Here is a 12,483-nt window from a genome sequence, read left to right on the forward strand (position 1 = left end):
AAATCTGCTTTTACAAGAAGTACACTTCAGTGGTTTGAATGGGAGTTCAGGGGTTTTCTGATAGTCTGCTTTCATGCCATACCATCTAGGAGGCATGGAAAAGTGGTGACTGTGGCTCTTCCCAGGAGCCGAGAAATCTGATTGTGAGCGATCTCACAGCATGAACACCAGGTCTCTGATCTCTGACCACTAACAGGTTATACATCAGGACATTGCCAGGCACTGAAAACACCCTAAGCAAGTGAGCCAGCTGGCCAGCTATCTGAGTGATGTCCTGAAAAACATGTGTTGGCTCACTGCTGAAGAAAAAAAAACCAAATCCAAGTTTAAAGATTGAGGCATCTATTTTTCTTTTCTGATTTTCACCTTAAAACATTTCAGTCTGAGGCAAATAAATGCTATCCACAGAAAAACACAGCTATTGAGCAGCAACCCTTTGTCCATGCCACTGTTCCTCTTCAGAAGAGACTGCAAAGCAATTACTTACTAGCTTTTGGGCTACCAGGATGCAGAACAAATGTTGGTACTGATTTCTTCTCCCTCTCAAAGCTGTTACTTCATCATACACAAGTACTTGACATAAGTCACTATTTATTTATGTCCTCAGACACACCAGCCATGACTCTTACCAGCTCTCTGCTCCCTCTCTGAACATCCTTTCTGGTAATTCTCTGCAGACAAAGCCCTCAATTCTCTGGATACAGCTTTGGTCCCTCCTCTCCTTTAGTTCAGTAAAACCTCCCAGCTACCCTAAAAAATCAAAAAATATGCTGGGCATCAACAGGAAGGATCCTGATGGCAGAGGACATTGTTTTGTCACCTAATAAAACCTTGTAGTGCTGCATGCAGAGCCTGTCTCTGAAGCCTGAGGGGGTTTTAATGTAGTTGGAAAGCACACATAAGAGGGAAAGCAAAACGCCTATGTTGGCAGAGCAGTAGTCTTAGCAGAAGGGTCTAGGAGGACTGTGACTCTGGTGCAGAAAGTAGAGAGCTGGCATATGATATGACACATTTACAAAATCGCAAAGGTGGTGAATAACCTGGATGTGAGGATCCTGTTCAGTCAATCTCACATTGCTAGAGCTAGAGGACACTCCATGAAATTCACTTATGTATCACCATACATCAGTGAAAAGGTATTCATTTACAGAGCATACAGTGAATGTCTGGAACTTGCTGCCAGAAGAGGGTGAGAAGGCAGGCAGTACCAGCAAGGCCTCAAACAAGAATAGGAAAAATTTGTGTGCAGTATCTATAACCTATATATGGACACGAAGAAGACAAGGCAGGGATATAGCATGTCTCAGTGATGCTGGAGAAGAAGAAGAGTAATGGTGCCAAAGTGTCAAGTGTCCTCCAAGATAGCACCTTCCCTTATAGATAAACATCTTGAAAATTTTCCTGAAGCTGTGGACAGGCTACCAGCACTTAACAAAGTCCTTGAAATGTTTCATCTGTAACACAGGCTGCAACACAGGAGTCAGTATCAGAGGCTAGAGCTTTCTAGGGCGTAGGTGAAAATCATTCATTTTCCTGGAATAATTTTCCTTTTCAAAACTGTGACAAGTATTCTTTTTATGCAGTGACTTCGAAGGAGTACTGTTGTTCTGCTGCTCTGGAGACATGGCTTTGGTAATACCCAAGAGGTACCACTGGTGTTAATACAGTGTCATCATTGTCATTGGACCTCTACATATCTCCTGATAGTAAAACACATTGAATTCAGCTAATTTATTTTTTAATCTTGGATATTAAATATTTAACTTTTTTGTCCTGGTTTTAGAAAGAGCCATTGCAACCTTTCAGCCTCTTACTGCAATAGGGAAAAAAAAAAGCTTGCTAATTGTTGCCATGCCCAGATGCCTGACAATCTTCCATCCTTACTTGTCACAGACCAAGGATTCAGAAAAAAATATACAAGTAAGATATGAATATTGCTTTATCTAAGATACGTGCCTCTTTTGACATACATTGATTTGAAATTTGAGTAGTATCATCAGTGGAACTGTGATATAGAAAGGAAAATATGGTGGTGTTCAAAATTTGCTGTTCACATTCCTTTGACTATGCCCAGTTGTGATTGACATCCTTATGTTAGCAATAAGTTGTTTATAACTGGAAAACAGTCTTTGACTGTAGAGAGCTGATTAGTAATTTCCCTCTTGCACTGGATCCCTGACTCTTGAACTGACTGACATAGGTGGAACACCAGATCTCAGATCAATTGTCTCCATATGCATTTTAGATCTCCTATATTCCAGTCCTGGTATGTAAAAATTTGTCAGCCCCATTGTCATAGGTTAGCAAGCATAGTCCCGGAAGGGATGTCCTTGCCAAGGGGTGCTTACAGCTTCCTCTGGGACCTGACAGGACCTATCAGCTGGCCAGTTTGAATATGGACAATTCTTTAAGCCACTTAAAGTTGTGACCGCCTCTGTGATCCACACTTAAGAATAGAAAACCCCGAGGCAGAGTCTCTCTCTCATTTCCCGTGCTGGGACAGGTGGCTGCGGGGCCCCATGCGGGGCCAGTGGGCCCAGCCCAGGCCCTGCTCGGGCCAGGCCGGGCCGGGCCACGGCCATCCTGGAGCCGATGGACCTGTTCCATCCGTGGAACGTCCCCCCCCCAGCCCTGCTGTGGGCAGCCGGAGTGGCCCGGCCCCCCCTCTCCACTTCGATAAGCGACATTCCAGCTGCAAGGCCGAGGTGAGATTAACCCTTTTAGTGCTGTGAAGAGCTGAAAACCTGAGGGAAGAGAAAGAGGAGATGCTTAAAGCTGAAAGTCTGTTGTGAAGCTATGATATATCAGAGTACCCATTGTAATTTCATGAAGATATGGGGGGTGGAGTGTTCAACTTGTGAGCAAAAGCACCTGCGCTGAGATAGGCAGATGCTGATGCAGCTGTAATTTCATGAGAAGTTTGGACAGGGAGAGATGGAAGCGATGAGGACTTTTGCTCCAAATGGGAAAGGAGAAAACCTCAGTTCCTAGAGATGCTCCCAGAGATAGTCCTAAAGATGAAGATGAGGAAGACCCTTTGCTCCCAGGGAAGGAGAAGGGCCTCTGTTCTTAGAGATGAAATGCTCCCAGAGATGGGTGAAGAGACCTTTTGTTTCTGAACAGCTCAACCTTAAAATTGTACCCCAAAAAACTTCAAGAGTGGACCCTCGAAGCAGTTGAGGGAAAAGCTGCAAGTTGGGGGGGAAGGGACTCACATGCGAGCAGAGAGACTCCTCTTCCTAAATGGACTGAACAATATTTGGAAGTGGGCGGCTGTCTCGTTGTGATAATGTTTTCATAGCATGAGCAAGAAGAGACTTCTCTTCCTAAATGGACTGAACAAGGTTATTACGGAAGTGGTAAACAGACTGAACATCTTAAGGGTCGTCTTTTTACATTGTCAGTGGGAGAAGGGAGGAAGGTGGGGGGAGGAGAAGAGTTCTGATGGTGTGGTATGATTTTTTTTTCTTCTTTTAGGTCTGTTAATAAACTTCTTTATATTCTTTCAAGTTTGGTGCCTGCTTTGCATTTCTCCTAATTCTTATCTCACAGAAGGTAAACAGTAATGAGTATTTTGGACCAAACCACTACACCCATTTATCCCTTTTTTTTTCTTCCTAACAGACTGGATTACTGCAGCATAGTCTGCAATAACTGGTATGGTTTATGTTTAGCACTAGGCCTTCCTCCCTTCTTTGTGTTTATGGCATTGCCTCTGCTCGTAAACAGCAAAGCACAACACTACCCTTAGACCAGCCCTGTGTTCCAGTCTCAAAGTGCAGTTTCTAGAGACAGTACTTTGCAGTTTCTAGAGACAGGCCTTCTCCTGTGCATTAGGATACCCCTGGAAGTCCAGTCAGTAGGGCTGTGGGCTCACTGAGGGCATGCGTCTCAGTTTAACCACATGGGCTTATACTTTCATAAGCAGCAGCAAGCCTGTCAGTAATAATGGAAGTGTTCAAGCAAGGATACTTGAATTAAGAAAACTCTTACATACCTACTAGTTTGGAGGAGACTCTGAGGTTCATAGATCTGCTGTGGATGCACATCTGAGGTTAGCTATATCTCATCCCTAGCTCCGCATCCACAGACCACCCATGCAGCTCCCCTGCTCTCTAGGTGGAAACCAGGGCTCTACAAATATTCCAGAGACAGAAGATGTTGAACTATTATACTCTTGCCAGTGTCAAACACAGGGCTAATGGTTTAGAGAGCTGAAAGTCTGTGAGATAGGCATAGGTGCATAGGAGAAGGAACTCACACATGTACAAGCCCTTCATAAAATTCTTCTTGTCTTAGAGTTTATGGTTTCAGAAAAAAGATGGCAAAATCTTGGTGTTATTTTGTTCCTAGCGGAGATGCTTTGTGAAATCCATTTTTCAAAATGATGGACACATCTGAGATTTTCTGTATGAAAACCATACACAGGAGCAGACCTTCAGGTATTTTCAAGGCAACTGAGCAAGGGTTGCCCTTCATTAACTCTGTGCGATGGGTGCCTGTCATTGGTCCTACTTTTATTTACTTTTTGGGATCCTGGAAACTTTTTCAACAGTAAATCAAAGACCTTGCCACAGATTTTAAAAAAATGTATAAACTCTCAGTTTTACCATGGTTTCTCCTTGATGCTTTTCAGGATAAGCAGCCAATTAAATACCAACTATATAAAAATCACATTTAGTTGCCAGGTAACTTTGTTTTCTCTAGAATAACATGGAAAGTTTGGAAGATATTTAATTAGGATTGAAATCAGACCATAGTAACTGGATGATGCTTAATATTGTGCCAGCCTTGATTTCCAAGCATCAGGTGTCTGGACAAATCCAGGTAAAATGCAGCTGAAGGATAATTGTTTTAAGACAAAATAAGGTCAACATAATTTAAACAGAGTAACTTTTCCCAACACAGTTTACACTTTCTTGGAATAAGTGGAATGAAATAGAAGTGATGTCCACAAAGAAGGGGAATTCAAACCTTTCTGACTCAGAGCACTATATACAAAACTCTTTTCCAGAAGCAGCTGATGTTTCAGCACTGAAGGCAGCTCCAGCTACTAAAGAAATGCATTATTTTGAGAGACAGTGTGACAAGATGGGTGTGAGAAATTTGCATTTGTTTTGCTTGCAACAGTAACTTCTTACGTGACATAGAGAATTTTTTCTTTATGTGGTGTTTCAGAGTAACGGTTCATTGCCTTCCCAGGGACATTGCAAAGATAAGGGTTTGAGTCCCTAATAGAAATGATATAGCTTGAGCGAAGTGGGGCAGTTCCTGTCCTCTGGTCCCTGCAGGGGCAGACAAGCCTTGTCCGAGTGCTGTTCCTGTCCAAGTCTTGACAGCCACATGGCTGCAGACAGGCTGCTGGCTTGCCTGGATTGAAGACAGCACTCATAGGCCAAGTAAGGGTTTGCTGGGTTTGCTGGGTTTGATCAGCCAACTGATTTTGGCTCAATCAGCTGTACAGTGAGAGAGATGTAACCTCATCAACCATTGTGTCTCATCACTCAGAGCTCTGAATATATCCTCATCTGGGCTATTCTGATGGTAGTAATGCAAAAATACGTATAGCAAATCAATCAAAAGTAATTAGTACTCTTTTTTTTCCTTTTTGCTCACATGTTGTGGCTGTGTGAACGGCTGGATCCTGCCCACTGCCCTGCTTTGGCTGGGAGCTGTGTATTGGACAGTGGCAGCTGCATTAGGCTGAAAAAACAAACTCAGGGCAGATGTAAGGATCTCCACTCCAATTGCAACTGTGTGTCAAAACACCTTGGAGACATAATTATATTAAAAATAAGAGCATGAGCAGCATAAGAACTGCAGGAGCTAAGCTAAGTAGCTACCACCCAATACCTTTTCTCACAATAGCAGGGATAAGAGGCAGTTTGTAAGAATACAAAAATTTACTGGAGAGTTTTTTCATTCCCAAAACACTAGACTGAGAAACAGTGTCATAGAAGAGAGCAATGCTGAAGAGCCACATCTCTTGAGAATTAAAATTTAAAAATTAACATTAACCCAAACAAGGGAGCAAGAAGATTTTTGGAGATTAATGCAACAAGTGCAATTTCCTTTTTTAAAGTAGGAGGCTGTACTTTCATTTGATGGTGTACCTTGCAGCAAATAGGAAAACAGCTTTATTTCCTATTTGGTAAGCAAATGCAGAAAACAAAAGATAGTCTCTGGGGCCTGAACTGTTTATTCTGGCACTGATTTGCCAAAGAACATGGAATAAGCAATCTAGCTTCATGGCTTTCTTCCTCGCTCGCAGCTGGTCAGTCACAGGTGCCGGCAAAACCCCCACCAACCACTGAAATGTACTGGGAAAGGCTTTGTTATTTTATCACCACATTCAGAGGGTTCCTAATTCGCTCTGGTTTGACGTGCTCCTTGCGAATACAGTGAAAATAAAAAGAGCTCCAGAAGGAGCCAGATTAAACACAGAACTTATTTGCAAATATAACAGCTAAGGAAACAATTGTGCAGTATCTGTGCCCAAAAGACACTGTCTGGGGTGAAATTTGATTGTAGTTTCACTTTCTAGCCATGATATGCCTCTACAAATAGTTGTAGCATCTCTGTTCTCTGGTATGTACCAGAGGAACACAGGGAGAGATGAAGAAAATTAGAGGGTATGGGAGAGTGCCTGGACACTCAGGAAAGCCACAGGATAAATAGTCAAACAGTCATTACTGCTGGGGGACATCCAATAACCTTTGTGACGCCAACACCTTACCACAGAATTTTCCTAGAAACTGGAGTCCTCGTGGGCACTTGGTTCTTACAGTAACACCAGGAGGCCAAGAGAGCAGCCACATGGCATCTGAGGTAGTGCTGGGAACTGTCTCCAGCAGGAGACAGAAAATCAAGGCAATGTGCTACTCCCATCTCAGCAAAGAGCATCAGGCTATAGTCACAAATATCAGACAGTGCCATTTTTGGGGCTGGACCATAGCCACAGGCCAGGGGAAAGGAGAGATTTCACTGTGGTGTCATAGACAGGGGAGTTTGTTTCCCATTACTTTTGTCTTTGCAACACTAGTGACATTTGCCATGCCAGGAACCTAATAAATTGGAAGCCCAGTTTTCATTGGTTTGAAGTTTAAAAGGCCATAGTTTTTTGTAGGGTGGGGGACAGTAATGAAAATTTTGAAGGAAGAAAGCATATTGCAAAGTAAACACTTCAAATTATGGAAAATAGAAAACACCGTGGGTTCTGGCTTCCCTGACAAATCTGCTCTTAACCCATGTCCCATTTCAAGTTTGCGCACTGTACTTCTTCAGTGCTGATACAAGCTTTGGTGGACATAGTAGGTGGCACAAAGAATAAATATCGTTTTGAAAATAACCCCAATTTTTTTCCAGCCACATCTGTGTTTCCAGGTGGCATTAGCTGAGTACCAATATGGAACAAGCTATTTCAATTAGCTAGCTCTCACAGCAGAAATATCTTTTTTTGAAGACAGATATTGTGTGAGGCATTGCTTGGAAAGCACAGAAGTTATTTGTCTACAGTGATGAAATTTTCATCTGTTTACTGAACAAGACTTGTGGCATTATGTTTCAGGTATTCCACAATGTTTTTCTCTAACAGCCCCCAATTTTGCCAACATTTGGCAGTTTTATCTGTGCTTATACCTAAGTGTTTGTAGGTTTCAGATCTATGTTTGTTTAAGGCTTTTCACAGTTGTCTGTGCCTTTTTTTTTTTTTTTTCATTTACTGTAGTAAAGCATGGAACGAGTAGTGGTTTCTGGAGTTATATTTTTTCAAATGCATTCCAACTTCTCCTGACTTATCAGATTCAAGGAAGGAATGAGAGATTAGTGCAAAGTGAAGGCAGGGAGATGAGAATAACATAGCCTTAGGAAACCTAAGGCTTTGTTCCAGGTCTGTGTAGTAAGACAGAAAATATGAAGTGGAAGATGAAAGATCCATCTAGAGGTCTGAGTGACAAATGACATAGATATATCTCCCAAGGTGTACAATGTTCTCAGAGCCTTTCAGGAGAACAAGAGCCTTATATAACTTGCCTGCCTATCTGCTGTTTTCTGGGTGGCAGTGGATAAGATCTTGCTGATGCCTGTGAGAATGATTGAATTCAACCTTAGGCAGAAGATTGCAATGATACAGATAATCTGGTCCCTAAAGTAAGCTTGGTGGCCTCAGTTAATTCAATTTATGGGCTGCTTTTCTTATTGTGGAAATCCTAGGAGAAACTTGCATTCACCAGTGGCTTGATTTACAAAAGGTGATAAGTTTTTCCAGCTATGATTAATTCCATGTAAAGTTGTGGGTGCTTGCACCTCTGAAACTCAAGCCTTACATGTGATGCATGAAGAATCTGCCACATTCCGTTTCTCATTATCCAGGGGCATAAAAGTGATTGAAGGAGGGGAGAAAAAACAACAACCCCAAAGTTCATAAACATTCATTAAAGTCCATCATCAGTATCTAAGCAGCATGATAGCATAACAATATGTCAGTTGTCACTTTGTAGCATGCAAGTTTTATTCCCAAATTACCCCAGTAACCTAAATAAGAAAGGCAAAATGCACAAAGAATATGGCCATCTGGAATACATAATGTGGAGAGATCTGCAATGCATTACATGGTCTGGAAAGTGGCTGGTCGAATTCCAGAGAGCTAAGATAGACTTCAAAGTCTGGCCTCACATCAGTGAAACTGCTGATCAGCTCAGATATTTAAAGTGGGTGTAGATGAATGAATTTATTACGTTTTTTATCTGTTGCATTCATATGGGAAAACATGTCTGTGGACAGGTTCTCCACTGATTTCATGCCTGGTTCTTTTATTTTAAGTGTATACTATATTTTCATAAGTTTACATCATATTTCAGCTTTACAAAAATAATTTATAATGCCATTGTACAAGAGAGAAAAAAAAAAAGCCCTAATAATTGTAAAGAATAAGACATTACTCAAATGCCTTAAAAAAAGGTTAGGCAATTTTAACTTTAAAATAATGAAAGAAAAATCAAGCTGGGTTTCCATCTTTGTCCTGTTTTTAACTAAACACAAAAATATCCACCATTTGGGATTTTTCATATTTTAATTGCAAACAGCTTCCTCCTAAATTAATTGATATGTCTGACTCTTATTTACCCAGACTTCCAGCTTCTCCACATTCGTTGGAGAAAGAGAAAGAAAGATGAAGCCATACACTCCATTATTTTCATGCGCTCATCCTAGATCTGCATGTATCAGACTGGGGATTTGATGTGTTCGTGGTATATTTTACCAAGTCCATGGATTAAACCATGAATCTCCAAACTTTGATCATCTCTAATGGCACAATTGGATTATTCTACTCTTCTTTTTCCTCTACTGAATGTTGGTTTTGTTGCAATAGCTCATATAGCTCATCCTTCATTAGGCTCCCCAAAGATAAAAACTACTCAAACTAAGCATAATCTTACCATTTTACCTATTATTTAGACACTGAATTTAAATATGGGTCATTAATAGATGATTTTTCTATAAAATACCAAAATTCTGTTCATGACAGTTTTTTCATAAATTAGTTAGTTCATGTTAACTTTTGTACTGAGTATTCTTCACTATACAATTCAGTTTCCTGTTTTTACAGTGCAAGTGTCAAGCTGGGAAAGCTGTTTTTAATTGACTTTTAATTATAGCGTAATATGTGCATAGGACTGGTTGCAATGGAGTAAGAGAACTGTCCACGGGAAATGCATTTGCAACTGGTTTTTAAGGTTTTAGCTTCCCTGGACCTGTAACAAAATCCCAGTTTATTTCATGCAGTTTTCCATCCTTCAGCTAGGCTAGCACCCACCCACGAAAATACAGCAAAATTCTTTCAAATACTGTCAATAGCTAGATCCACACATACAGCACAGCAGAAATTGCACTCCCTCTTAAAACTGTCTCGTCCCTTTCAGGAAGATAAGAATAATTGTCTCAAAATTGTGACGATGTTGGACGATGGATTTTGTTCTCCACAAAATTTTTACAAGTCATTAATGAAGTCACTTAGGGAGGTGGATATTTTCTGTAAAACCGACATGGTTAAAGACTGATAATTCCATTTAGAGTGGACTTCAAGCAACTGTGACTATAGATCACTCGATTATTTCAGTGACCATCTCCCTGCCAGGGGGCTTCCTCCAAAGTTCTCTGAAGCCTTTTCAGCAGTGCATTCTTCACCAAACCTCAAAAGCTGAGGTTTGAGGTGATTTACCTCATTCTTGCCAACAGCTTTGAAATATCCGTAAGGGCAATCCTTATGGACATTTGACTCATCAGCTTCCTGTTTCTACTGAAACCCAGATGTAAGAAATAATCTACTGTGTCTGAAGAAGAAAAAAAGAAAGAAAAAAGTTGGCTGAGTATTTTAAAATCCTCACACACCACGGAAGTTTGGGTGTCATTTTCCTCATGTTTCATTCATACCTTTAAAAGAAGAGGAAAGGAAAACATGTACTTAATCAAAATCCCAGTCGCACTTCCTGAGCCTATGTGTTTTGCAGATGGGAAGACTTAGAAGACAGATTGATTTTTAATCAATGTTAAATAAAGAAGAGCATCTGCTTCATGTAGTAAAAATGTACCCTATAGTCCCAGTTATCTGGCACAGCTGCTGCTGACATCACTGACTCAGTGACAGGGAAAGTGTGGTGGTAGCATAATGCACACCAAAGGTGCGAAAAGGGGTACTTGTGATAGAAAAACTCAGTATTCAAGAGTTCATTTACCCCACCCAGGTGCAAGACACTGGATGAAGGAAGTAATTCCTCATAAAATCAATTTTTTAAAAAAATCTTTCTTTATTGTAGAAACAGATCCAAAAAACTCAACTGGTCAAATAGCTAACATTTCTAAAATTACTGTAGACAGGGTCTAAACTTTGTTGTTTGGTTGCAGTCTCATTGTCTTTTAACCAAAGGAGTGCAAAAACATAAATGGCTTGGGTAATTGTGCCATTTTATTCCCTAGTACAGCTTGCTATTTGCAAGTGAAGAAAATCTTATTTGAGGAGAAGGAAATGGAGCTCTATTAGCCTCCAAGAAAGGCTAGTAACTATGAGTACACTGTCATGATCTGTTTCAGTTGTTTTCAGGCTTGAAAAAATAAAATTGCAAAAACCATAAAATCGCAAAAACCATAAAATCAAGGTGTTTTAAGAACTATGAATAGAAACCAAACATAATAGTTTATATAAACAATGTATCAGGAACTTGAAGGCTAACATTTTATTAAGTCATCCAGGAAAAATACACAAAGTATTATGTTTACAAAAATATAGGTTCAGTTTGAGAATGAGCTATCCCCATAAAAGAAGTGGTTCCTAGATAACTAATTTCCAAGAAAAATAGTTCAACCAGCTGCAAAAAGGTGTGAAATGCATGCTAAACTAAGAACAATAACATGAACCTGTGTGCAGTAATGTTCTAAAGAGCCTGAAGTATACTGGATGTAGCTATTTTGGGAAGCTGTTTGGAACTCATGTCAAAAGATACGGCTGTTTATATAAAAGTCAATAATTGCTCCAGTTAATCATAATGGGATTTGACTTTAAGGCCTCTCCAGCCCTACTTTATAAATTGTACTATTGAGGGCTGTTTAGCAGAAGCATAAGTTAAAATCATACCCCATCTTTGAAGAAGTGCTACCAGGTAAGAATAAAAGGTGCTGCAGGTCTGAAGAACACCCCCAATCCGCCCCCCCTCCCCCCCCACAAAAAAAAAAAAAAAAAAAAAAAAAAATCAGGGCCTTGTTTTGGAGTCTCTAGGACACAGGAGTCCTTGTCTTCTGAGCATTTTCTGGCAGGGCAGGGCTTTATTTTGGCAGGTGGTAACTCAGTTTGAGGGCAAAGCCTTGACTTTCTTATCAGCTACCTGCTGCTTATTAAGAGCATACTCAGCCATGCCTATGCTTGTTAAAACGTGTCATTCCAAAGGTTCTAGAGTAAATTTTGAAGTCACTTTTAAGAATACTAGCTAAAGATCCTTTAGAGACTATAAAGAAATCTAGTTTACCTTCACCACCATTTAAAAAAGGAAGGGGGAAGGTTAGATGCATCCTCTTCTTGCTAACAAAATGAAAATTGCTGTGTAGTAGCCGGGAAAATACAAACTGACCCTGCTTCTTCCTGGGGGGCAGAGTACTGCTCCTCCCCTTTCCCAGGAGCTTCTAGCTCTTTCCTAACACAGATGTGGGTTTTAAATCAAAGCCCTGTATAAAGAAAATTAGGAAGGGAGGAGAGCGTGTATTAGGAAAATGTCCATATATAAGAAATATACTAAGGCTAGCACTAGAAAGAGAGAGAGCTTGAGAAAAGTGCTAAATAACTCATCTGAGGTATTTCTTGGGTTATAAGGTCTTGCATAAAATCTCTATATTTGGTAGGCAGTGAAGACCAAGTTTGCCAGTCACTGAAGGTTTACTGAAAATCTGAAAGCAGGACACTTATCTGTTGGGGTTAGTTTCGCATGCATGCCTTTC

The sequence above is a fragment of the Corvus kubaryi genome, unplaced genomic scaffold (assembly GCF_017639235.1).
Source record: "Corvus kubaryi isolate FWS band 111438036 unplaced genomic scaffold, C.kubaryi_AGA036_p1.0 37357, whole genome shotgun sequence".
Classification (NCBI taxonomy): domain Eukaryota; kingdom Metazoa; phylum Chordata; class Aves; order Passeriformes; family Corvidae; genus Corvus; species Corvus kubaryi.